At 39.9% G+C, this 26,674-nt stretch overlaps 1 protein-coding gene across 1 annotated transcript in view; it reads right to left on the reverse strand.

Annotated features, from left to right (window-relative positions):
• Window positions 1-21,413, reverse strand: part of LOC126213028 (uncharacterized) — a 114,261-nt gene extending 92,848 nt beyond the window's left edge. The window contains exon 1 of the mRNA XM_049940596.1: window positions 21,106-21,413. The gene's annotated coding sequence lies outside the window, so the exon portion shown is untranslated. The remainder of the gene's footprint in view (window positions 1-21,105) is intronic.
• Between the last annotated feature and the right edge of the window lie 5,261 nt (window positions 21,414-26,674).

The following is a 26,674-nucleotide window of genomic DNA, read 5'->3' on the forward strand; positions in this document are numbered from 1 at the left end:
AACCAGGAGTTGGCTCCTTCGTATTTGTAGAGGGGGAACCCCTGCTTCTGCGAGGAGACAATCGAAAGGACTGGTGCGAAATGCACTGATAGCCAGATGCATCCCACAGTGGTGAACAGGATCAAGTATTTTCAGAGTGGAAGGAGCCACTGAGCCATAAGCCTGACAACCATAATCTAGTGAGCACAAAACCAGAGCATGCTAAAGATGGTGAAGAGTAGCACAATCTGCACCCCAAGATGAGTGGGCCAGGAGGCCGAGAGCATTAAGCTTCTGCATGCAGGTAGTCTTCAGGTGGCAAATATGGGGCAACCACATCAGCTTTTTAGCAAAAAGAAGGCCCAAGAAAAGGGACTGTGCTACAACATCTAGGTCCTGATTGCCTAAATAAAGTTCTGGATAGGGGTTTACTGTGGGTCAAACGCAAAAATGCATAACCAACATTTTGAAGGGAGAAAAGTGGAAGCCGTGGGAAAGAGCCCATGCAGAGGCCTACGGTATGGTGCCTTGCAGTTGGTGTTCAGCAGAGCAATGAGGGGGAGCTGCACCAGATGCAAAACTTGTCTACAAACAACACTGGGTTAACCAGAGGCCCAACAGAGGTTACGAGCCCATTGATGGCAATGAGGAAGAGTGCAACACTTCACACAGAACCCTGTGGGATACTGTTCTCCCAGATCAAGGGTGCTGTGTAAATTGCCAATTCTAATCCAGAAGAGCTGGTTCGATAAAAACCCGTGCAAAAAATCAGAAGTGCGTCGCAAAAGCCCCAGTCGTGGACGGTAACTAAAATGTGACGGCACCGAGATGTGTGGTATGTCTCGTGTAGGTCAAAGAACACCACAACAAGCAGTCAGCAGTTAGCAAAATCCTGTTGAATTGCTGTTTCCAATCAGAGTAAATGGTCAGTTGTAGATCAACCTTGCCAGAAACCACACTGATACGGGGTCAAAAGGCCCCACGATTTGAGCATGCAGCATAATTGGAAGCTAACCATCCCCTCAAGCAGTTTACAAAGGAAGTTGGCCAGGCTAATTTGTTGGTAGCTGTCGAGAAACGTTGGGTTCTTCCTGGGTTTAGTATGGGGAATACTGTGCTGTCTCGCCACTGCGAAGGGAAGACACCCACGAGCCAAATGCTGTTGAAGATCCTGCGTAGATGTTGTCTCTGGCTAGTGCCCGAGTGTCGGATCATCTGGTTGTGGATGGAATCTTGGCCTGGGGCCAAGTCATGTGAAGAGATGAGGGCCTGCAAGAATTCCCATTCAGTGAAGGTTCATGTTAGGCTTCAACTTGGCAGGGGTTGAAACAGGGGGTTTCTTCAAGTCATTGCTTCTGCTGGATAAAGATATATTATGTGATCAAAAGTATCCTGACGCCCTCAAAAACATATGCTTTTCATATTAGGTGCATTGTGCTGCCACCTAGTGCCAGGTACTCCATATCAGCGACCTCAATAGTCATTACACATTGTGAGAGAGCAGAATGGGGCGCCCCGCGGAACCCACGGACTACGAACGTGGTCAGGTGACGGGGTGTCAGTTGTGTCATACGTCTGTACATGAGATTTCCACACTCCTAAACATCCCTAGGTCGACTGTTGCCGATGTGATAGTGAAGTGGAAACGTGAAGGGACACGTACAGCACAAAAGTTTACAGGCCGACCTCGTCTGTCGATTGACAATGACCGCCAACAGTTGAAAAGGGTCGTAATGTGTAATAGGTAGACATCAATCTACAATCTAGACCATCACACGCGAATTCCAAACTGCATCGGGATCCACCACAAGTACTATGACAATTAGGTGGGAGGTGAGAAAACTTGGATGTCATGGTTGAGCAGCCACATGTCATGCTGGTAAATGCCAAACACCACCTCACTTGTTGTAAGGAGTGTAAACATTGGACGATTGAACAGTGGAAAAATGTTGTGTAGAGTGACGAATCATGGTACACAATGTGACGATCCGAGGGCAGGGTGTGGGTGTGGCAAATGACCAGTGAACGTCATCTATCAGCATGTGTAGTGCCAACAGTAAAATTCAAAAGCAGTGGTGTTATGATGTGGTCATGTTTTTCAAGGAGGAGGGTGAATGATATTTTGCATGGCAGTGTCACAGCGCATGCCAACATTGACTTTTAATCACCTTCTTGCTTCCCACTGTTGAAGAGCAATCTGGTGATGGCGATTGCATCTTTCAACACGATCGAGCACCAGTTCATAATGCACGGCCTGTGGCAGAGTGGTTACATGACAGTAACATCCCTGCAATGGACTGGCCTGCACAGAGGCCTGACTTGAATCCTATAGAACACCTTTGGGATGTTTTGGAACGCCAACTTCGTGCCAGGTCTCACCGACCGACATCGATACCTCTTCCCAGTGCAGCACTCCTTGAAGAATGGGCTGTCATTCCCCAAGAAACCTTCCAGCACCTAATTGAACATATGCCTGTGAGAGTGGAAGCTGTCATCAAGGTTAAGGGTGGGCCAACACCATATTGAATTCCAGCATTACCGATGGAGTGCACCACGAACTTGTAAGTCATTTTCAGCCAGGTGTCCAGATACTTTTGATCACATAGTGGAGCAGGATAGGAACAGGACGCCAATGCTGTCGCAATGTGTTCTGCAAGGACTGAAGGGTCAGTACACAGAGCACCTCGAACAATAAGACCCTGGACAGTTGATTGTCACTGGTGACACTGATACGGGGTCAAAAGGCCCCACAATTTGAGCATGCAGCATAATTGGAAGCTAACCATCCCCTCAAGCAGTTTACAAAGGAAGTTGGCCAGGCTAATCTGTTGGTAGCTGTCGAGTATGGGAAATACTGTGCTGTCTCGCCACTGTGAAGGGCCATCAGAGGCCATGCCACCTGTGAAAGCAGCCACATCATATACCAGCTCTGCTGCAATCACTACACAGCTTTTTTTGTTGGTATGACTAGCAACCGGTTGTCCACTAGGATGAACAGCCTCACCAAACTGCGGACAAGGGAGGTTGACCGTCAATGGCACAACATGCAAGAAATAACAGGCTCAATTTCAATGGCTGTTTCACACCTCAGACATCTGGATCCTCCCCTCCACTACCAGCCTTTCTGAACTGTGCAGATGGGAGTTATCCTCATAACACATTCTCTGCTCCCAAAATTATCCTGGCTTCAACATATAGTAACATACTGTCACCCACACCCTCTGTCCTGTCACCTCCTCCCAATTCACTATCCCTCCATTTTTGTGTGCCTTCCTCTGCCAAGGTACCTGCCTGTCTTTCCCCGGTCCTCTTCTTTTACCATTCCATTTTTCCCACAACTCTGCCCCACAGTCTCCCTACACTGCGCCTGTTGGCAGTCCAGTACCTGCATACTTTGCCGACAGTGCTCCTCCACCCCCCCCCCCCTCCCCTCCCTCTGTACACTGCTATCCCTTCCCCTTTCCCTCCCCTTCAGATTACTAGTTCCATTCCATGTCACAGCTGCATTCTGGTCTGAGCTACCAGAATTGTTAGTCACATGCACGTGAGGTGTGCTTGCTTGTGTTAGTGAATAGTGTGTGTTGTCTTCCTCTTTCTGACGAAGGCTGTGGTCGAAAGCTAAAGTTAAGTGTCTTTTAACTGGGCCTGTCTGCAACTTATGTCATATTTATGGTAAATAGCAATCTGTCTTTTCTTTACACTGTTTTTAACCACTTAACTCAGCTCGTGGTTCGTGGTGCATGATCATAGTTGCAGATGTGTATTCATTGCAAGTAAACTTCCACAACTGCCTTGCAGAAACTACTATAATCCGTTTAAAAGTACTTGATAGCTGATGTCTGCCACTTGCCTCTACGATGTTGTCACATCAGCCGCCAGCTACTGCTTAGTTATAGGTAAAACACAAAACACGGAAAGTCACTTATCAAATGCTGTTACTATGTAATGTGGAGCAGTGTTGAAAGTGGCCACCTCGAGGTATGTCGGAAATTCGAGATGCTCTGTCAACAACTAATTTTAAGTGACCAATGGCTGAACTGTGGTAGATGGTGCATTTTGTAGCCCTGAATTTAAACTCAGGTTCTAACTTAACCACAGTCTCGTGATGTGCAATGTATCTGAGGAAACAGCAGTCAACAACCTTTGGCAGAACTAAAATCTCAATTACTTTGTTCATGGCGGTTTAAGCTAACCTCTACAAAAAAGACTTCAAATCAAAGATTGTTCAGTTTCAGTGCTAAAAGGAAACTGTAATTTCTTGCTACCATTGGTTACCTAAAACTATCTTTTCACTGGCTACATGAGCTGCCACATTACCAACCGGTGAGCAGTCCTCATTGACACTTGTTTGCATATTACAGACAACACAGGCAGATTCCAGATGAAAAAAGAATGATAGGTAGAAAAACAAGAGAAAGTAAAAAAGTCAATATGATGATGAAAATGACGTGAGAAAGAACTAGAAATAAAAAAATTACATTGAAACCAATTATTTGGGTAAAAATGTCAATCAAACTCTTTTAATTAACTTTAGAAATTAAAAAAAATTCACATCATTTGACAAGATTTGAACCTGCAGCCTTCAACATGGGTTAATCCACTAACCACTCAAGTTGTTGTTTTACACATGATTACCCAGTTGCAATGATGAATTGCAGCCTTCAAAAACTTGGTTTCATGCAATGTCGTGCAAAGCTTATCTGATATAGGCTGATCTCTGTGATTATGATAACCACATATGTGATGTTGAACTGCTTCTTGTGCAGAAGTATCCAGTATCATATATGATGAAATACGAAATTAAAGTGCCAGACCCGTGATTCGGGATCCAGACACATCGAGAAAGAATATTGGAGAAGTAGCTGGAAGTGAACTGACTGTTTATTGTGATGGTTTGGTAATGGCGAATGGTTTGACGATGAGCGCTCTTACTGGAGAAAACCAGCTACAACCTGTGAAGTGTCAACTATCACGTAATTTCTATCATACTATAGTTCTTCAACGTGGAGACACCCCGAGCAAGACGGCTTTAACAACTCTCGTCTACATCCAGAAATAGCTTCCACAAATTAGTAGAAACAGTTTCATGCATCTTGCTGCAACTACTTGCCAAAACTGCCAGTTGCTGGAAGTTTTTGCTCAACCTTGGAAGAATTTTCTGTGTTCAGTATCGGTACAAAACTGTCAGTGTCAAAAACAGCCAGGCTGAAACAAACGTACCACTAGAACCACTAAAGATACACTCCCTTTGCCAGAGAAGTCCCAGGACAGGCTTTTTTTTCTATTTTTAAGTTGTTGTTGTTGTTGTGGTCTTCAGTCCTGAGACTGGTTTGATGCAGCTCTCAATGCTACTCTATCCTGTGCAAGCTTCTTCATCTCCCAGTACCTACTGCAACCTACATCCTTTTGAATCTGCTTAGTATATTCATCTCTTGGTCTCCCTCTACGATTTTTACCCACCACGCTGCCCTCCAGTACTAAATTGGTGGTCCCTTGATGCCTCAGAACATGTCCTGCCAACCGATCCCTTCTTCTAGTCAAGTTGTGCCACAAACTTCTCTTCTCCCCAATCCTATTCAATACCTCCTCATTAGTTATGTGATCTACCCATCTAACCTTCGGCATTCTTCTGTAGCACCACATTTCGAAAGCTTCTATTCTCTTCTTGTCCAAACTATTTATCATCCATGTTTCACTTCCATACATGGCTACACTCCATACAAATACTTTCAGAAACGACTTCCTGACACTTAAATCTATACTTGATGTTAACAAATTTCTCTTCTTCAGAAACGCTTTCCTTGCCATTGCCAGTCTACATTTTATATCCTCTCTACTTCGACCACCATCAGTTATTTTGCTCCCCAAATAGCAAAACTCATTTACTACTTTAAGCGTCTCATTTCCTAATCTAATTCCCTCAGCATCACCCGTCTTAATTCGACTACATTGCATTATCCTTGTTTTGCTTTTGTTGATGATTTTTAAGTATGGAGTACTAAAAAGGAACAAATGATTTTATATTACCTGGTATGTGTGCATCCTTGAAATGACCTCAGCCTTGTTTCTGTACAAACTCACTATGTGGCATGGCTGTGCTTAGCATAGCTGACAAAGTGAATCCTAGTTGTGAGCGAAGATTGAACATTAAGTTCTGCGCTAAGCTCGGGAAAAATCCTAGTGAAACGTGGACAATTATTGAGCGAGCATATGGACGTGAGGCACTTTCAAGAAGTCACGTTTTCGATCGGCACAAAAAGGCAGAGATTCAGTGTAAGACAATCCCAGAGCTGGTCACCCTTCTACAGCACGTACCGATGCAAACGTGCAGAGTGTAAGGCAGTTATTGCAAGAAGACTATCATATAACTGGGCGTGCAATACCAAAAGCACTGAATTTGAATTGTGACATGTGTCATAAGATTTTACACGAAGATTTACGAAAACAAAAACTTAATGCAAAACTCGTCCCTCAAACACTAACAGACAAACAGAAAGACGAAAGACAAAGAATTTCTGCTGAACTACTGGAGAGAGCCAGACCTGATCCCACATTTCTGTCAATGACGAAGGTTGACGCTAACAGTGAGACCTCACACAAAGTGTCAAAGTGCTGAATTGTGGAGACCCAGATCACCAGCCTCAAAAAAAGTCAAACAAAAACTTTCAAGAACATAGACAGTGTTGAAACTTTCTGGCAGATTAAAACTGTGTGCCGGACCGAGATTCAAACTCGGGACCTTTACGTTTCGCGGGCAAGTGCTCTACCAACTGAGCTACCCAAGCATGACTCACACCCCATCCTCACAGCTTTTTCTTCTGCCAGTACCTCGTCTCCTACCTTCCAAACTTAACAGAAGCTCTCCTGCGAACCATGAAGAACTAGCACTCCTGAAAGAAAGGATATTGCGGAGACACGGCTTAGCCACAGCTTGGGGGATGTTTCCAGAATGAGATTTTCACTCTGCAGCGGAGTGAGCACTGATATGAAACTTCCTGGCAGATTAAAACTGCGTGCCAGACCGAGACTCGAACTCAGGACCTTTGCCTTTCGTGGGCAAGTGCTCTACCATTCTATAGACAATGTTGATCACATTCTTTGACAGTAAAAGATTACTTCACCATCAGTATGTTCCTCCAGGTCAGACAGTGAACCAAACACTTTACATCAAAGTCTTGAAACGTTTGCGACAAGCAATTTGACGTCGCTGCCCTGATTTGTGACATTCTCAGGACTGGTTCTCACTGTATGATAATGCAAGACATCATACTGCTTTATCTCTTACACAGTATCTGGCCAGACATTCTGTTATTGCCATTATTTAAAATCTACAGAGAAAATGTTATGAGAAAAAGTCTCCATTGCTGTATTGGTGGGATCCAAATTGGAGGACGACAAATCAGTAATTTAAGATTTGCTGATGATGCCACACTGTGCACAGAACCAAAAGTGGAAATGATGGAACTACTGGTTAGGGTTAAGAGCAAAAGTGAGAAACCAGGATTGTCAATTAACAAGAAAAAGACCAAGATCATGATAACTGACAGAGGTGAGTCACAACCAGTTGCACTGTCATGGGTAGGGATGCTGCATTGAATCTGACAATGATTTGGAAAGTCTGCACCCTAACCATTCGTACTAAATTGAGAGTGCTGAAATCTCTGGTGTTTCCAGTCTTCCTTGGCACTGAAACATGAACAATAACTGAAGGGGACTGCAAAAGAATGGACACGTTTGAGATGTGGATATATAAGAGATTGCTGAGAACATCATGGATTGACAAATGGACCAACAACTCGCTCTTTCAGGAACTCACTCTTTCAGGAACTCGCTCTTTCAAGAACTCGCTCTTTCAAGAACTCGCTCTTTCAAGAACTCGCTCTTTCAAGAACTCGCTCTTTCAGGAACTCGCTCTTTCAGGAACTCGCTCTTTCAGGAACTCGCTCTTTCAGGAACTCGCTCTTTCAGGAACTCGCTCTTTCAGGAACTCGCTCTTTCAGGAACTCGCTCTTTCAGGAACTCGCTCTTTCAGGAACTCACTCTTTCAGGAACTCACTCTTTCAGGAAGTTACTCTTTCAAGAAGTCACTCTTTCAAGAAGTCACTCTTTCAAGAAGTCACTCTTTCAAGAAGTCACTCTTTCAAGAACTCACTCTTTCAAGAACTCACTCTTTCAGGAACTCACTCTTTCAGGAAGTCACTCTTTCAAGAACTCAGTCTTTCAAGAACTCAATCTTCCAAGAACTCAATCTTTCAAGAACTCCGGGCAGAGAAGAGGTTGCCCAGTATTTGCTTCCAGTGAATCCTACAGTTCTTTGGTCACTGAATTTGACAACAGGAGGATAACTTGGAGATGATGATCATCCGAGGCAAAGTCAAATGATAAAGATTGTAGGGAAGACCACTGAGATGATGCATACACCAGATAAAGGAGAAGAGTCATGAAACATGGGTCAACTACTCTGAGATTGAGGAAAATGGAGACAGACTGTTAAAGAGGACTGTGTGATGGGTCACTAACTTTCAGCTATAAAAGACGGAGTGTTGATAATGTGCATTACATTTATAACAAAGGTAATAAATACGGTTTGCAAAAATCTAAGAATAATTACAAGGCACTCTCTTGGTGATATAGCTTGCCACATTTTTATATCCTGTTTTTGATTATTTGATTGTACAATAGGTAAGAGTAGCTCGAAACTGACACGTACGACATTCTCAGAAAGTTTTTAACTGAGTGAAGTCCTCTGATTTTAGTTCATTCAATAGTGTTTCTTGAGAATTTAAATTGTACACCTCTGTATCAAATGAATTGGTGAGTAGGAAAAGGGGTCATGTCCCAGAAAGTAAATTTGTCAGGAGAGACAAAAAACTACGTGACTACAAAATGGATTTAAGCACAGTGTCTTAGAAGTTCCCACGTAGCAAGTGGCCCCTGGATGAAACAATATACACCATTACAACACACTTCAGCCACAGACTGTAGTCAGTAATCGAGTTTGAATGTACTGGGTTCAAATGGCTCTGAGCACTATGGGACTTAACAGCTATGGTCATCAGTCCCCTAGAACTTAGAACTACTTAAACCTAACTAACCTAAGGACATCACAAACACCCAGTCATCACAAGGCAGAGAAAATCCCCGACCCCGCCGGGAATCGAACCCGGGAACCCGGGTGCGGGAAGTGAGAACGCTACCGCATGACCACGAGCTGCGGACGAATGTACTGGGGATGACCCCTTTCCGAACTTGATGATGTCTATAAGGCAATTAGAATTCTACTTGCAGAAAAAGGATTGTGTTATGCAAGTTTAAATTATTCATATTCACTGAAGTAATGAAAGAGTGTGTTATGAACATACATGTTTATTCATAATGTAACCAAAATACAACCACACGCAAAAAGTACAGCAAAGAATTGTGAGTATGCTTCATCTTCATCTTGTCCATCCTTCACTGGCCACTGGCAGATACTGTTATAAAATGGTTTCTGCTTGTCAGGTATTAATTGCAGAATTTTCTTTATGTTGTCTAATGTCTTCTTTTTAATTGGAACAGGTCCTATACAGGGTGTTACAAAAAGGTATGTCCAAACTTTCAGGAAACATTCCTGACACACAAAGAAAGAAAATATGTTATGTGGACATGTGTCTGGAAACGCTTACTTTCCATGTTAGAGCTCATTTATTACTTCTCTTCAAACGCACTGATGTGCTTGATGCTAGTACTGTAGAGCAATGAGTCGCATGTCAACACAAGCACCGAAGTCAACATTACCTTCCTTCAATTGGGCCAACTGGCGGTGAATCGAGGACGTACAGTACATACTGACGAAACTAAAATGAGCTCTAACATGGAAATCAAGCGTTTCCGGATACATGTCCACATAACATCTTTTCTTTATTTGTGTGTGAGGAATGTTTCCTGAAAGTTTGGCCGTACCTTTTTGTAACACCCTGTATATGCCCGTTTATACAGATCTGGCCTCTTCTCTAAACCAATACCATTCAAATGAGCTCTTCCGTTGATTGGACATGATCTCCTGTTATACCAAATGATGCAAACTGATATGAAGATCAGTTATCTCTGGTAAATGTAATCTGAAAGAAAATTGGATATGACCCTGTTTCCAACTCATCATTTATCCACTGAAACATTTATTTCTTCTTAACTTCTTGTTGTGATTTTTCTTCAATAATAATGCAACAATGATGGCAGCTGCCATGGTTCTTAAGTACGACACTGCAAACTTCCACATGTGTTTGACCTCACCAAGTGCTTGAGGGATTTACCTGCCCTAACAGCTATCTTGGGCAACAAAAATTTAAAATGCTATCATAATCTATTTATTAAGAAGTATAATTGTATGTTAAATGTTTAGCATTAGAACACAAGAAAATTGTGTATATATCTTGAGGCACCATAACTCACCTTCCCCAAACACCCAAGATTATATTCATTTAGCATGTGAGAATGAGAACATTTAGTGACTTCCAATGAGTTTCACATGTAATTTCAAACTTCTACGAAACTTTTTCTCACTGACACTTCCCACCAAATGATGAAAGAAAAAAATTTATCGCTTCCTACACTTTTGCTGTTCGTGCAGTAAAACTGCTGACATTTTAATTCATTACTTCTTTCTTACAAATTCTATTCGCAACACATCTTGCAGACAATATCCACGTATACCACTGAATGTACCTATAAATTATATCACTGTACGACACACATTTCAAGAAATAAAAATCGTAAACAATGAAGTAAAAACTAGCTTGTGCTTAAAATAGGGGTGCAAATGATTCAGACAATACTCATCTGGTGTTTCATAATAAGAGCACTTAGCGACTTCCAACAGATTTTACTTGTAATTTCAAACATTTTCTCACTTACATGTTTAAATCATTATTTACTATTTTACCCCTTTTTTGGGATGCAAATATTTTATTCATTTCTACAAAAGCAATGGAACTTTTAGCTTTGAGTGCTGTACTTAAACGTTTGACTGACTGCTGTAATGTCTGCTGATTGAAAAGAAATAATTTCTCTGTAATTAGTTTATATTAGAAAATATGCATATTTATCTTTGCACTTGGCTGCACTGTATGCCTGCTGAAAATTTCTGTACAACAATGAATTGTGATTTTCTTGTCTGGGGGCGTGTGTGTTAGAAGCAAGTGGATGTCTACCAGTACGTAACATTCAGGGCAATATTAATTTATTTTGTGTGTCTCAATAAAGGGAAAATGGTATATTATCGCACATTTGTTAATATACCTCATTACTGCAATACCAGTCCTATACACAAAACTTACTACTTGCACTGTTGAGATCTGTTTCCCTTGCACTGTATGGAATTTTCTCCAGGGTTATCAAGTTCAGTGAAATATTTTCTTTCACAGTTTATGATTCTTATAGGATAAGAACATGCTGCATGGAGTTCAGTTGAAGAAGTTGTAACAGACAGAACTGGTAAGTTATGGAGTGAGTGAACGTGAAGCTGGTGACTTAGAACTGATGATTATTCACCCAATGCAGATAAAATAACAGATGAAGGGGATATTGAAGAAAATGTACTGAGCGATGACTATAATTTGTACAAGGTGTAGCAGGTTCTTTAGAACTTATAACCCGCAGAGATGAAGCTAAGGTTACCGATTTATGCCCAGAAACTAAACGAAGAAAGGCTTTAAAATGTCTTCATCTACACATATATCCATACTCTGCAAATCACAGTGAAGCTCGTGGCAGAGGGTAATGGAGTGGAAAGTGATGTATCATCCACAAAAACACAAACATAACTGTTAAAAAGATGAACCAACATACACAAACACTAATGAAACATTTGAAAGCAAAAAATGTTGCAGAATGTCTAGCAATCGAGACAATGCCCCAGGAGTATGAAGAATTTTTTCTGAGGGACTGGTGAATACTCTTATAGAACAAAGCAAAATCTATGCTTGCCAACAGAACAACATAAATTTTCTTCTAACCAAAGCATAACTAAAATCCCTTTTTAGTATACTACTGCTGAGTGGGGTCATAAGGCTCTCTATGAGAAGACGTACTGCAAACAGGCTCCACATGTTAGTGTTCCTTTAGCCTTCCACTCCATGACAAGAAATAGATTTTAGGAAATAAAGAAATTAATTCACCTGAATGACAACTTGAAAATAGATTTTGTACTTTGAAATACACAAGACGGAATTTGTGGTAAATTTGGCATATTTCATTCAGAACGCTCAACTGATGAACTGATGAAATTAGGGTACACTATCATGCCAAACTTTCAGCCGAGATGTTGCTGAGGGAAAAAGACTATCACATTCAGATATAAAATTTGATGTCTTAAGAGCTCCAATGGCTGCAGCATGACAGACAACAAACAGGGGCTTTAAGTGCAAGAGTAATAAATGAGCTAATTTGCATGATTCCAGAGTGTGAGTATCCAAATCACAAGTTTTTCTTTGACAGCTTCTGCACCAGTGTTGTCACACTCATCACATTAGCAAAGAAGAAAATTAAAGCTACAGGAGCAACATGCAAGATGTGAACTATCGCTTTAAAGTCAGTACTGCCATTAGACTGTTGTTTATTTCCAGTGTTACATTTACACTTACTATCGCATGTCCCTTGGTTGATACACAAAAAAAAAAAAAAGGGTGAAATAAAATGAATAAGGATTGTATGGCTGCATGTTTGACAAGGGGAATGAAGTTGTGGTAGTGAAACGGAGGGGAGAGGGGGGGGGGTGGCAGCAAACCAGTATGTGTAGCCGCAGATTATGATACTATTATTTCTTGGAGCTGCACTAAAAGAGATACTCGTAGGCTCAGAAAAATGATATATATATTACAATGCCAATGTTCAATTGGGTGCCTTTGATTTACTGAACAAGCAGATATCACTTTTTAGGTTGAGGATATGATCAAAGAAGTGGTGGCAGCCATTATTCACCCAGATGACTGATATCTGCAGGGTCAACATATTGCATACGTATCAAATTGTTAACCCAAATGAGAAGCTCGCTCTCTCAGATATCTGAAGGAGAATAGTGATGATGTACCTTTAGAAGAAAACGAGATCAACCCTAAAACACAGAGGAAAAACAGAGGGCCATAAGAAAGCAATATGAGGAGAGAAAGGATGAGCACAGATGTATGAGTAGATCCTGGAAACCAGTTTATTGTGCCAAGTAAAACACAGTAAAGATCTGAAAAAAATATGATAGGTGCAATGTTGGTGTACACGGTGAGTGTTTTGTTTCATTTCATACTGAATAGTAGTAGTAGTAGTAGTAGTAGTAGTAGTAGTATGTTATTCTACCTTACGGCAGTTCTTGTCATGTGTTAAGCCTCTTCCACTTTTGTCTGTCCATAGCCACTCTTTTCATTTCTAAATATTTGTCTCCTTTGATATTGTCCAGCATTTGATTTCTTTTTCCTCTTCCGCTTTTTCCCTCCACCATTCCTTCCTTCAATAAACAGTCCCTCCTCAAACAATGTCCAATCCAGTTATGTTTTCTCATTCTGATGACTTTCAGCATGTTTCTTTCTTCTCCAACTCTTCTTCATTCCTTACTCGGCCTTCCCATTTCACTTTTACCATTCTTCTCGGTATCCACATCTCTAGCGCCTCCAATCTTCTTTCATCTTCCTTCCTCAATGTCCTGGTCTTTACACCATACAGTGCAACACTCCAGATGTAACATTCGGCAAGTCTTTTCCTCAGATCTTTGTTTAGTGGTCGTCAAAGTAATTTCTGTTTCCTCTTGAATCCTTCTTTTGCCATTGCAATTATTTTCCTAATTTCTGTTGAGCAATACATATCACCCATTATTACACTTCCTAAGTAATGGAGTTATTCACTTGCTCTATTTCCTCTCCCCCTATTTTCATATGGCATTTTCTCTCCTTTCCTCCAGTTATCATACTTTTCATTTTCTTCTTGTTAATCTTCATTTCATATTTTTCTAATTTTGTGTTTAGATCATCTAACATTTGTTCCATCCCTCTTGCACTCTCTGCCATCACAACCATGTTGTCTGCAAATCTTATACACTCCACTCTCTGATCCCTATACAAACTCCTCTCCCTCCATCACAACTTTCATTAACAATTTCTTCCAGACAAATACAGAACAGTGTTGGTGATAAAAAACAACCTTGTCTTACAGCTCTTCCCATACTGAATAGGCTCAATAATATTATGAACAGTTTCTATTTTCTTTATAGTGTTTCTTATGGATCCTCCATGTCAAGTGGCTTACTGATCCCCACTCGACCCTCTTTAAATTTGGATAAACTTTATGCAGGATGTACATATAAGTCTTCTAGGAAGTTCTGCAAAATTATAGCTCCATAAGTAGATGGTTGGGCCACTAGCTGCCTTTTTGTCAACACAACATTTTTTGACATTGTGACATGAATAAATAAATCATCAAGTTTGTTTTACCATTGCTCAGAATGTAAGAAACTTGTCGTGCTGAAACTTAATGATCCTTTTCAACTTCTTGGGTGCAATACCTTAATTGTAGAACAAAAGCTCAGGTTGTGGTGAATTTATCATAATATGCTATCAAAGTGGCTCACAAATCTTGTAACAAATTTGGACTATACTTTATTAGGCTGTATGTACTGAAAGAATAGCTTTCTGAAGCTGATTCTTTAGTCCTCTGCAGCCTGTCAAAATGTTATGCAAGTGGCAATTTGATTGCACAAATAATAGCTGAGTTATTTAAGTTTAAAGTCTACTCAAAAATTTAAGTACTCAGTCTGGCTCATTTTCAAGAGGCCATAGCTCAAAAGCAGTCACTCAAATCCGATTTCTCTTTGCACTATTCGAAAGAGCTCACTTTGTTTTACCACAAAAGTCTTTCATTCTTGAGACAGACAAATTGAATGAGAACCATGTAGTTTACAAACATGCTTTGAGCTCGATTGCAAAGGGCACTTTTGTGTGACGGAGACTGTTCAGATTTAACGGGTGCATTTTTAAATGATGTAAAGTCTTGTCATTATAAGTTAAATGTGTTTTTTATGTAAATAAAAATTATTTCAAGCTGACTGATTTTTTAGAAATGTTTATCCGATCATTTAAATTTCTTTCATTCTATTCCAAAATTTCCTACTAAAGTTTTCATCATCTATGATTGTTTAATATTTTTCAGGTGGAAATATACACCACCTTTACATTATCAAATATTGAAAGCAAAGGTAATTGGAAGTAAAAATTCAGTTGTAGTTTCATGGATATTAGAGATGTTTCAGTGCCATGCAGCATTGGTCTTGCAGATAATTCTGCACGTCATCTCAAACTATAAACACATCAATAAGGCTTCATACAAATCAAAAGAAGTCAAATACGTCTTACTGAAAATACTCAAATATTCTTTCATCACAAAGCAGTTCTTTTGGACAAGCATGAATTCCTACAGAAACCTTGTTGTAGCCCTTTAGGTGCTAAGAAATATTCTTTAAAAAAAGGGTTTATGGATTGTTTATGGGGAAACAGTACAACAATTGAAAGCTGGTCAGAAGATCTGTCCAACTTGCAGGAAACAATTCTCAGCAACGAAAGCTGAAAGTCTCAGTCAACTTCAGCCTGTCAGAAGATGAATCAGAGTTAGCATATCCATCGGGATCACTCAATACAAGTCTAACTGCTTTTGGGGTCTCCCCTCTGAAACATCACAGAGTGTCAACTAGGGGTGCCAAACGTTGTGCAAAACGAAAAGTAAGTGAAAGTCAAGAGGCAACTGTGAATAATGTTGCTGGTGCTGGAGGCTGCCCAAAAGATTTTCAAACACCTGGTACAAGCAAGACATGTCCTGAACATGTGAAAGAGAAGTTGCAACTGTCAAGGCAGCCTGAAAACTTGCAGATTCTGACATTAGTATTTCAGGATTGCATTAGAAAAGAGGTAATGGAAGAATCTGGTCTTCTAGAAAGGATGGTAAAAGCAACTAGAACATTAAAGGCAGAAAATAATGTATTGGCACTACCAAAGAACAAGTGTTGCACGATGATTATACTGTATTATAAAAGGCGGTAAGAAAGTTTTGATGGAAAAATACCTTCTTCCGGAGAGAAAAAAGAATCAGCATGGACCTCAAACTGGATTTTCCAAATTGAGGTGAAATTGCACGCATCACTGCAGGTGCACCCTTTCAGTCTGTGTTTGGTTTATGCACTAAAATGTAAAACTATGCTTGCAAGCTGTCTAATTAAAGAAGATTGCAAGAGTCTGATCCCTTAAACAGTGAACGGTTTGGAATCTGAAGACTGCATGCATTGTCAGTGTGAAATTTTTCCAGGAAAAGAACTTCTGCAACAGTTTTTAGAAATCAGTTTTGAAGACAGCGATCCAAATGATACTCTAGAGTTCAAACAGTGGGTGCACACTGATAGTGGTACATTAGAAACCAGTAGATGACCACCGAAGATTTTATTGAAGATCTGATTTCAAAATGGTTCAAATGGCTCTGAGCACTATGGGACTCAACTGCTGTGGTCATCAGTCCCCTAGAACTTAGAACTACTTAAACCTAACTAACCTAAGGACATCACACACAGCCATGCCCGAGGCAGGATTCGAACCTGCGACCGTAGCAGTCGCACAGTTCCGGACTGCGCGCCTAATCTGATTTCAAAAAGTGACAAGCTTTCCACTCTTCATTATATTGTGAAGCACCAAAGTAAGCACCTAAAATGCGTAAGGGAAAGCCTCAACCCAAATGAACTGATTATACTGATGGATATTGCTGAAAGTTATTCATTCATATGAATGCACGGTCTTATAGTCATACGAATTAGTGAAATCTTCTCTGGATTCCAACCGCAGCAGATGGTTAAAATCCCACAAGCTTTTAACCGCGCTCTCCCCAGCCATTGTCAAGTGGTACACGACTGCCGTGTCACCGTGGCCTCACTGTTATATAGCAGTGCTACTAGCTGTGAGATCATTGGTGCGCTCTTCCTTGCCGACTGTAATAATGTTTATGTCCCGTGTTCATTGCCCCCGGTTCAACCTCGCAATGGCCAGGTACCGGGCTGTGCTGAACTGCAAATTGCCATCCTTGTTGATGGTGTTTTCACATATTTTTAGTTCTACAGCTTCTTTTATGATTCTATCCCAAAATCTCTTCATCCTCATAATCACAGATCTTTTGTCGAATAGAATTTGGTATCAATTTTCTATGCATGTTCTGTCAAGGCTAATTATTCAGGATAGCGTAGGTATAAGCACCGTTCCTTTTCCGTCCGGCATTGCTCCACAGTGGGTACTGTTTTGCCGACATAACAGCGGTCGCAATGACAAGGTATCTTGTACACTCCAGGTATTCCGAGCCCTAGATCATCTTTCACAGGCCTCATTAGCTGCTGTATTTTCGCTGGTGGCCTGAAGACTGATAAGATGTTGTGTCTATTTATCTACATCTATACTCTGCAAACTACCACATGGCACATGGCAGAGGATACATCCCACTGTACCAGTTATTAGGATTTATTCTCGTGCTATTCTTATATGGAGTGTGGGATGAATGACTGAATGCCTACATGTATGCTGTAATTATTCTAATCTTATTCTCACAGTCCCTATGTGAGCAATACGTGCAGGATTCTCATTGGGAGCTGGCCAATCTTCCCCAACACTGTGCCACAGAAAGGCAAAAACACAAGTCTCTTGTTTTCTTCTTCAGTGCTGTTTTTCCTGTCCCACCAGAAATAGCCTGTGATATCTGGCAATGATTGTAGCCTTTTCCCAGAAAATTTTTTGTAGGTGGCTTAGTTCTAGTGACAGATATTCAGCATCTGAGACAACTTTAGCACAGTGGATGAAGGTGTTCACAGAATACCACATTTTTGTGCCGGATGGTGGTGGCCGAGAGCATGCTGGCACGAATTCCTGTGTGTATAAGTTTCCTGTACACACTGTGGTCGAGGTGTCCATCGGGTCATCCGGTGAACGAGGATGTCACGGAAGGACGATGCACCGTCTATTTCTATTTCCATCGTACACCTAATAAGGTTATGAATGCCATTCAGGTGTTCCCGGAATTCTCCCAGCTTTTCACATCCGTGGGGCCAGATGATGCACGTATCATAGATGTACGGATAAAAGCAACTTGGGTTATCTGGAGCCATTCCCAAAGCGATGTCCTCAAATTTTTCTATAAAATGGTTGGCTGTGGATGGTGCTAATGGACTTCCCACTGCAACACTGTCCAACTGGTCGAAATACTGGCCACAGCATAGGAAATATGCTGATGCCAATGTGTACTTAAACAATCCTGCCATCATATTGTCAAAAAACTGAGAGAGATCTACGCAGTTTTTGACAGGAACACACATAAATAAGGAGACCACATCAAAATTGACCTAAATAACCTCGCCCGTGATGCAGATGTTTAATTCGGTTGATAAAATTGTCGGTGTTCTTGTGTGATGCTTACAGTGACCCACAAGCAGGTGTGGTGGGACTAGGGCTTAGAACACCCGGAGTGTATAAAATAACATGTCAGCTGCGTCAGCCAAACAGTACACACTGTGCAGCAACGCCAGATGGAACACGAGAGGCGCTTATGCCTATGCTATCCTGAGAAATCAGCCACGGCAGAACACACTTCACAAAATCGACACCTAATTCTATTCGACAAAACATCTGTCATTGTGAGGACAAATGGATTTTGGGATGGGTCGTAAAAGAAGCTGTAGAAATAAAAATATCTGAAAAGCCTGAGATCTGGCCATCGCGAGTTTCAAGCAAGCATGACGGACGCGGGATAAGAACATTACAGCAGTCAGTAAGGAATAGCAAACCGGTGATGTGACAGCCAGCAGTGTGTATACATAACAGCGAAGCCACGGCGACACGACAGTAGTGTATCACTTGACAATGGCAAAGGACAGCTCGGTCAAAAGCTCGTGGGATTTTAACCAGCTGACATGGCTGGTCCAAGATTCAGCTCAATGTTATCACTGGGATAACAGCCAAGCAGCCATGCGTTGTGTACTTCAGAAATAACTTAGCCATCAATAGCATTAGCTACTGTGTCATAAGTGACAGCCTGTGGCATGACACAATCATTGTACATGCTTTTTTCGTGAAGTTCATACAAGATCTAAAGTGTCACCTTGAAAAAAATCTACTTCAGTGATGGATCGGCAACACAGTATAAAAACTTCAAAAAAATCCTGAATCTTTGACATCATCAACCATCAAAATGACTTTGGAATCTCAGCTGAATGGAACTTTATTGATATAAATCATGATGGAAAATCTCCTTATGATTGAGTAGGAGGAACCGTAAAGCACTCCACATCAAGAACAAGCCTTCAAAGACCAAGCAAGGACCAGATTTTGACACCAACTGATTTGTTTAAACACTGCAGAAAGAATATCAGTGCTATACAATTAATTTTGTTTCAAAAGAAGAAACTGAAGCATTAAAAACTGAGAAAGAAGAAAGGTTCAAAACTGACTGCTCACTATCAGGAACATGAGATTTGTGGTAATATCTTACAGGACCAAACTGCTTAGGTCATTGGTCCCTAAGCTTACACACTACTTAATCTAACTTAAGCTAACTTATGCTATGGACAACACACACACACACCGATGCCCAAGGGAGGACTCGAAGCTCCGACAGGAGGAGTCAGGCAGACCGTGACATGGCACCCTAGACCGCGTGGCCAGAAACATGAGAGAATCATCAATTTGTGCCACTGAATGAAAACCAAATATGCATTGTAAGAGTATTCAATTATATAAATTGTTTTGTGTTAAACATTGGCCAAAGTCAGTGAATAGTTTATCACAACCAGGCCTATACACTGTCTGAATTTATGTTGGAAAATGGTGAATTGGTAATGTCTCTGACATTTCAGATGAAGAACATGATGTGTTAATCAGTTTCATGCATCCCAATGGACCTGCAGATTCATTCTACTTGCCAGCCAGCAGTATGTTTGTTGGATTCCAGACCAATTTATTATTTCTGTCATTTCAGCTCCATCATCAACAAGCATGGGTCAACATTACAGCTTGCCAGAATCTACTGTAATTGCTGTTATCAGCACATTTCAGCAACTGAATCAATGAGAACTGAAACCATATAGCCTGGCAACCATAAACAGTACAATTGTAAGTGACAAAGCCACTACTGACCAAAACAAAACTGTGCAAATGTATATGGCCTTAACCTAATGAAAACATAAGTTTATTTGTTCTTAAATGCAAAGTCTCAAAAATAAAAACAACTTTTTCTGATCAAACAAAATATACTCTTTTTAATGAAGCCAAAAATCTGAGTGATCCCCTTTAAGATACGGCCTCTTGATAATGAACTAAAATTGACTAATCAAACATCTGAGTAGACTTTGAACTTAGGTAACTAAGTTGTTATTTGAGCAATCAAGGAGTCATTTGTTGCAGGGTTTCTTGAAATGCTGACAAGCTGCAAATGACTTTAAAAATCGGCATTCCTTAAATCACGAGCCATGATAAAACAAAGTTGATGATTTATTCATTTAAGTTACAATATCAAAAATTTATGCTTCACAAAAGGGAGTCTAGTGGCCCAACCATAGTACTTATGGAGCTGTAATTTGAAAAGGGCTCATGTAATTCCCTTGTACATCCTGCAAAAATATTATCAAAATAGAATATGGTCAAGTGAAGAGCTCACCTAAATTTTGGCCACTTAACATGCAATGACACTTATAGTTTTCTGCATTGACAATAACACTGTACATTTCGATACCTAATTTTGACAATGTCTCCCAAAATGGGTTAGTTTTTATACTGATATAGTGAAATTTTTCGAACCAGTTGTTTCTTTTTGCCAGGAAGTTTCAGTTTTTTCTTTCATTTATTGCTTCAGTAGTTTGAAGCTGTTTTATGTTTAGGAGGTCGAGTCTTTAAGGAATCATTGGTATGAGGATATGGCAAACAAGGTACTAAAAATGCGAGGGTGATCTATATGCAGCTTTTACCCAATTTTCATGTCTTACATATAAATTGATTCACTGCACATCCCTGAACGTTCTCCGCCTCTGTGGAGGCTGCGGTACAAGAAAGAATAAAATTAAAAATTAACCTTACGAATGAACGAAAAAAAACTAACCTTACTATTTTCTGTCAAAAATTCCTGCCACTCGCTACGAACACCATTAGCTAATGAACTGTGGGTACCAGAAGCGTCTTAAATAGAGAACCTAGACAGTGCATTTGCAGATAACAGCTCCTTAAGTCGTATCTGTGTCGGATTACGTAAAAGGGCACCAGATGTATAAGTTAACTAAATTATCAAACGTATGCTATCAGGAAACACTTGTTTATGTGTAGACAGTACTTCAATAATGTTGTGCAATACATCGTAAGTTCTCCCTCGATAGCTCAAGAGAAACGTGCAATAATATTCTGCAATACTGATTCTGGTTAGTTTTTTTAAAAGCAGAAAAAACGAATATGGATGAAAATTGGCATAAAGGACCTTCAAAGATTCGCTCACGAAAAATTGTTGACAGAATGAAGGTTGAACAACATAAAAAAAAAAAAAAAACATTTCACGCCATGATGGTTCAGCAACAAATCGTTGCTAATATTTCTGTTTAAGTACTAATCTGCTCTAACATCTCACAACGCTGGCAGTGATTTATATATTTCAGTGCACTCTGCAAAGACCAAATTCCAATTATTTTTGAAATCATTTTCAAAACAAACCGCGAATACAAATATGCTCAGAGTCTACAGCAAGAGTGGCAAGTATATTGTCGATACAGCACAGACGCGCAGCGAATGTTTGCGCTGAAATTCCGGGAATGGAAATCGGTGTAAAGCGATCATACCGACTCTGCTTCAGAAAACCTGGCTACGAGTGTTTTACCATTCTGAAAATAGCTACGCTAGCCTACTACCGTATAAGTTGCTTGTTCTCATTTCGCTTTCTTTCTTTGTTATGTTTCGTCTGTTGTCATGTATTTGCTGCTGGAATTTACTTATTTTTTATAGAATTTATACAATGAAAGCGGCGAATACAGTAATCAGGCTCAGAAGTATGTATGTAGCAGTACTTATTCGCAGATGAAGACGCTTGCATGGAATAGAGTAGTGTGAAGAGCTGCATCAAACCAGTATTCAGACAAGATCATAACAAAAACATTGTTATCGTGATGATCGGCAATGTGTAAATAATCTGCTACCTTTTGCCCATTCCTTTTGTTTTAAAAACGGTAGTCTTCATAACATAAATACACTGTAAAGATAGAATACCTATACTCTTAAACAAGGGCTTGTAGGGGCTTCTAGGTTTATATACTTTATGATTCTAATGGCCTCTTTCTGTATTCTGAAATCTCGCTTAGCTGTCTGCAAATTATTCCAGATTATGACCCCCTATTTAAGGTGGGGAAGAAATGCATAATAGATACCAGTAACTGTGTTTTTACATAACATCCTCATTTCAAATAGCACTGAAGCTGAAGCTATTTATATTTACCATCACGAACTCAGTGAAAGAGTTAATAAGTAGCTCAATCAGGTGCTAGATCTCAAATTGCGATGGTAGGCACTAGTAAGCTATTAAAAGTGGTTTTAGTATTCATGAATTAGGACCTATTGTAAGCGGAAAATAGCTGCTTGCAAACTACACTTTCTTCTGTATACGAGTCTCTGCACTGTACGCTAACAGTATTCCTGTGGGGAAAAAAAAAAAATCAGAGTTATCAAACGAATATTGAATAGATCAAAATGGTTCAAATGGCTCTGAGCACTATGGGACTTAAATTCTCTGGTCATCAGTCCCTTAGAACAGAACTACATAAACCTAACTAACCTAAGGACATAACACACACCCATGTCCGAGGCAGAATTCGAACCTGCGACCGTAGCGGTCACGCGGTTCCAGACTGTAGCGCCTAGAACCGCTCGGCCACCAACGCCGGCTTGAATAGATCACTGCATCTTATAGGCCATCCTTCTCAGTGACTTACAACATTAAATGTATTACTGTAATACACCAAAAAAGTACTATATTCCAAAAGCAAAGAAAAGTTGGATGAGTCATTGTCACAAAGACGTGCTGTTCATGGACGTGACCTTTCATATGGTAGTGATCTAGATTTCGGTTTCAGACTTAATAAACCTTAGTAGTTTCAACTTTTCTGGGATAAAGATGTCAATGAGTCAGCCTTACCAGTGTTACAGATGCCTAGAAAAATATGAGAGTTCTGTGTCATACACCAAGCACTAAAAGAGAAGTGTTTATGAAATTTGAAGGTTGTTTACTTGGTTTGGACAAATAGTTATACAATGTTACAGCAATTTACAGGCATAGAGTAATAATTACATTTAAAATACAAATGTATTTAAAGTAATCACCAATGTCCCAGTATGGTATGATCCTGTATTAATTTTGTCAGAAAAGCTTAAATACCTTAGTATATTTCTCAGTATTTAATGCACAATCATAATTAATGTGACTACATACATTACAACAAATGTTGACTACAGTTTAATCTTGAGTCTACTTTTACAATGTGGTCAGATACATGTGTTCCAGAAATAGCAATTACACGCTTTCTTTCAATCAGGTGAAAGTTCTTAAGCACAATTGAAATGTAATTAGCACCATATTTTTCTCTTAATAGCAGTTAGCCATTTTAGCACACTCGCTAATATTTTTAGTGCACATGAATAAATGAGCGATCAAAATGAGGAAAAGTACACGAATTTTATAGCCGCAAATATAAAATCATTTTCCACTTGATCGTAGAATTTCGTGTCAGCTGTTCATATGCCGAAGCACCCAGGTGAGACAGTAGTTAGTCATGCGGTGCCGCTTTCCAGTTTGAAATGTCAATGCAGCTAGCCGTTTTACTAGCGCAAGACACTCCTAACACGCACAATGTTTCCAGGAAACGCAAATATTTCAGATGTTTCCATATGATCAATAATTTTACACAAGTTGCCAATATAATCCCTACATGTTCAATATTACTGCACGTCTAGAAATATTGCGCAATAATTTTGACATCATTGACCGCATAAGCTGCCTCTATATAGTCAATCTTATTGTGTAGTTTTTGTAGGAAGTTATTGAAGTTCTTCGTAGACAGTTCAGTGAAATGTGCAGTAAAATTGTTCGATATTTACTCTGGTTTGAAATGTTAGACTATCAAGATGCTGCAACTGTTATAATTGTTCCACTTTGTTTGCAAGCAGACAAGGAGAATGGGAATGAAAAATGGTTATGTCCACTAGCAAGTAACTTCTGCAAATGCTTACGGATGTGTTTACATTAAGGCCTGCCCACATGCAAAGATCTCTCTGCACAAATGCCTGTGCACATAATATCTGTGCAGACAGATGGTTGAGAAGATATGAGTTTTGCACAAACTTAGAAGTTAGAGTTGGATGTTTTGCGAAATTACTCAGATCTGTTGGTTCAAATAACATTTGTGCAAATAAGTTGGAGCCTATGGACATACCGCAAACATGACCCAAGAAACCTGTTTGATTCAGCTGTTCGTTTAGTCTATAGCCTGCCCAATGTTACTTTGTGATTAACACTTCTGCACGAGCACATGGAGGTATGGAACAGAGTTGCCTAAACCTACATAGAACACAAGTATAATCTTACATTTCATCCAACTTGCTCAAACAGGCAAACTATTCACTTTATGAACATGGAAATTGCATCAATGTGTCCTGGAAAAGTTACACTACGTTTTGATTTTAATTTTATCTGCGTCAAGATATTGTTACAACGATGTATTTACAGTTTACAAAAATGCGTTTTCTCACGACATAACCAAATTTTCGAGATACCAGAAACTTTTCTTGTTACAAAAGTGAGATGAATACTTTCTGTGAATGAAATATTAAGAATACATAATATTTTCGTTCTGTTCGAAACCAGAACTCTGTCGGAGATCAATAATGCGAGACAATCTGACTTAAATATGATGCATAATGATCCTCTCATGCGTCTTTGACGTGAGAAACAGATCACTATAGTGTTTAATGAAACTGTTATTAATTTTGTTGATCTGCCTTCTGAATTTCAACACGAAAAATAGATTCAATGGCTTACATGGTTGAAAAACGTGTCTTCAATAGATGAACCTCTGTTGTTTAGGAAGAACGAAGGTGATACAAATGACAGGGTCTCTGTATAGTAGCAGTCATATTGTAACCAGTAATATTTATTTTGTGTAATACAGACTGAATTCCTGAGATGAACTTCTTTTGGAATTAGTTCTATCAAGACCTTATTAAACTTTCAAAAATTATGGGACATAATTTTGTTATGCAGGTACTTTGCAGATGTTAATGCACACTCCAAACATATAGCTGAATCCACCCATGCTCTGTTGAAAACCTCCACCAATGTCGTTCTCGTCACTATCATTGTCACTGTCACTCCTTTATTTAATGAAATTTTCATTTTCTCCTTTGCCTTCTGAATTTTCCAGACAAGCTTCATTCTGTCATGCTCCTTCAATGATGCTTTATGTTTGTTGGACAGTTTTGAGCCTCCTTCAGAGGTGACTTTCCTGACAGCTTACCTCGGGAGTGCTTCGATTGCAGACATGACACATTTATTATTATTCCTGGTAATGTCTAATTTGTGCCCATAAAAACTCTATTAGGTTTAAATGGCAATGGTAAAGTGGTAGTCTAATGACTGTGAAATCGTGTTTTCCTCATCTATTTCCTATAGAGGAAACTGTGGATTATGAATAGAAATTTTTCCATAAGCTCCACCATTTTAAGATAACCACTTACATTGATATTATGATGCTGAAGCCAATCAATAATTTCCTTCTTTCGGTTTGCCATGGTATGTGCATTGTCAACAACAACTGAATGGTAGGCTAAACAGTATTACCTGGAATAAATGTTAACTGTTTTTCAAAATTTTATATTAGAAAATCTTCGAACTACTTTGTAAATGTAACATGATTCATTTCTTCGTAATAATCTCCTGTTTTCTCTGAAATAAAAAAGGAAGGTACTGTTTGGAGAAGTCCTAGTGGGTGCTGCATGGAGAAGACTACATTGGCCCCACATGCCAGAAGGCATTGCCATTGTTCCATAAGCTGTGTCTTCTGTCCCGCCCTGCTTGATGACATGAACAGAACCAACCCACATCACTTCGTCGATATTTATGCTACGGCGGATGTACCTTAAAAATCGACATCGCCATGCTGCTATATCTTACCTCTCCACCAACTGCATAAGGCCCAGAAATGTCCATAGTGGAAACTGTGGACAGAGATGTGCAACTACCCTGAAAAAGTGCTGGTTCTTTAAGTGTGACGGGTAACTTCCTGAGCATTAAATCACCCGTCCTGCGAGAATAATGATAAACCTCTGCAAACAAATCTATACTGGTAATCCACTTACCAATTCGACATTTTTTGCCAGAGGTGCTATGTTTTGATGGTTCGTCAGCTGTCTTTTCTTAGTCGAACATTTTCTACCTAATCTTCACAATAGTGCTTTAGTTTGGATTTAAAGCAGCAGCAGTTCTGTCGATTTCTTTGTTGACAGAGAGCTGCAGGCCATCATTAAGATTTTCATTCTCAAGTTTGGTACATAACATATAAACTATTTCTTTCGATGCCGTCATAAGACAATCACTTTTCCACTTATGGCTTGCAAGGAACATCCTGGTGACATCATTGAGT

Source organism: Schistocerca nitens, chromosome 11 (genome assembly GCF_023898315.1).
Source record: "Schistocerca nitens isolate TAMUIC-IGC-003100 chromosome 11, iqSchNite1.1, whole genome shotgun sequence".
Lineage (NCBI taxonomy): Eukaryota > Metazoa > Arthropoda > Insecta > Orthoptera > Acrididae > Schistocerca > Schistocerca nitens.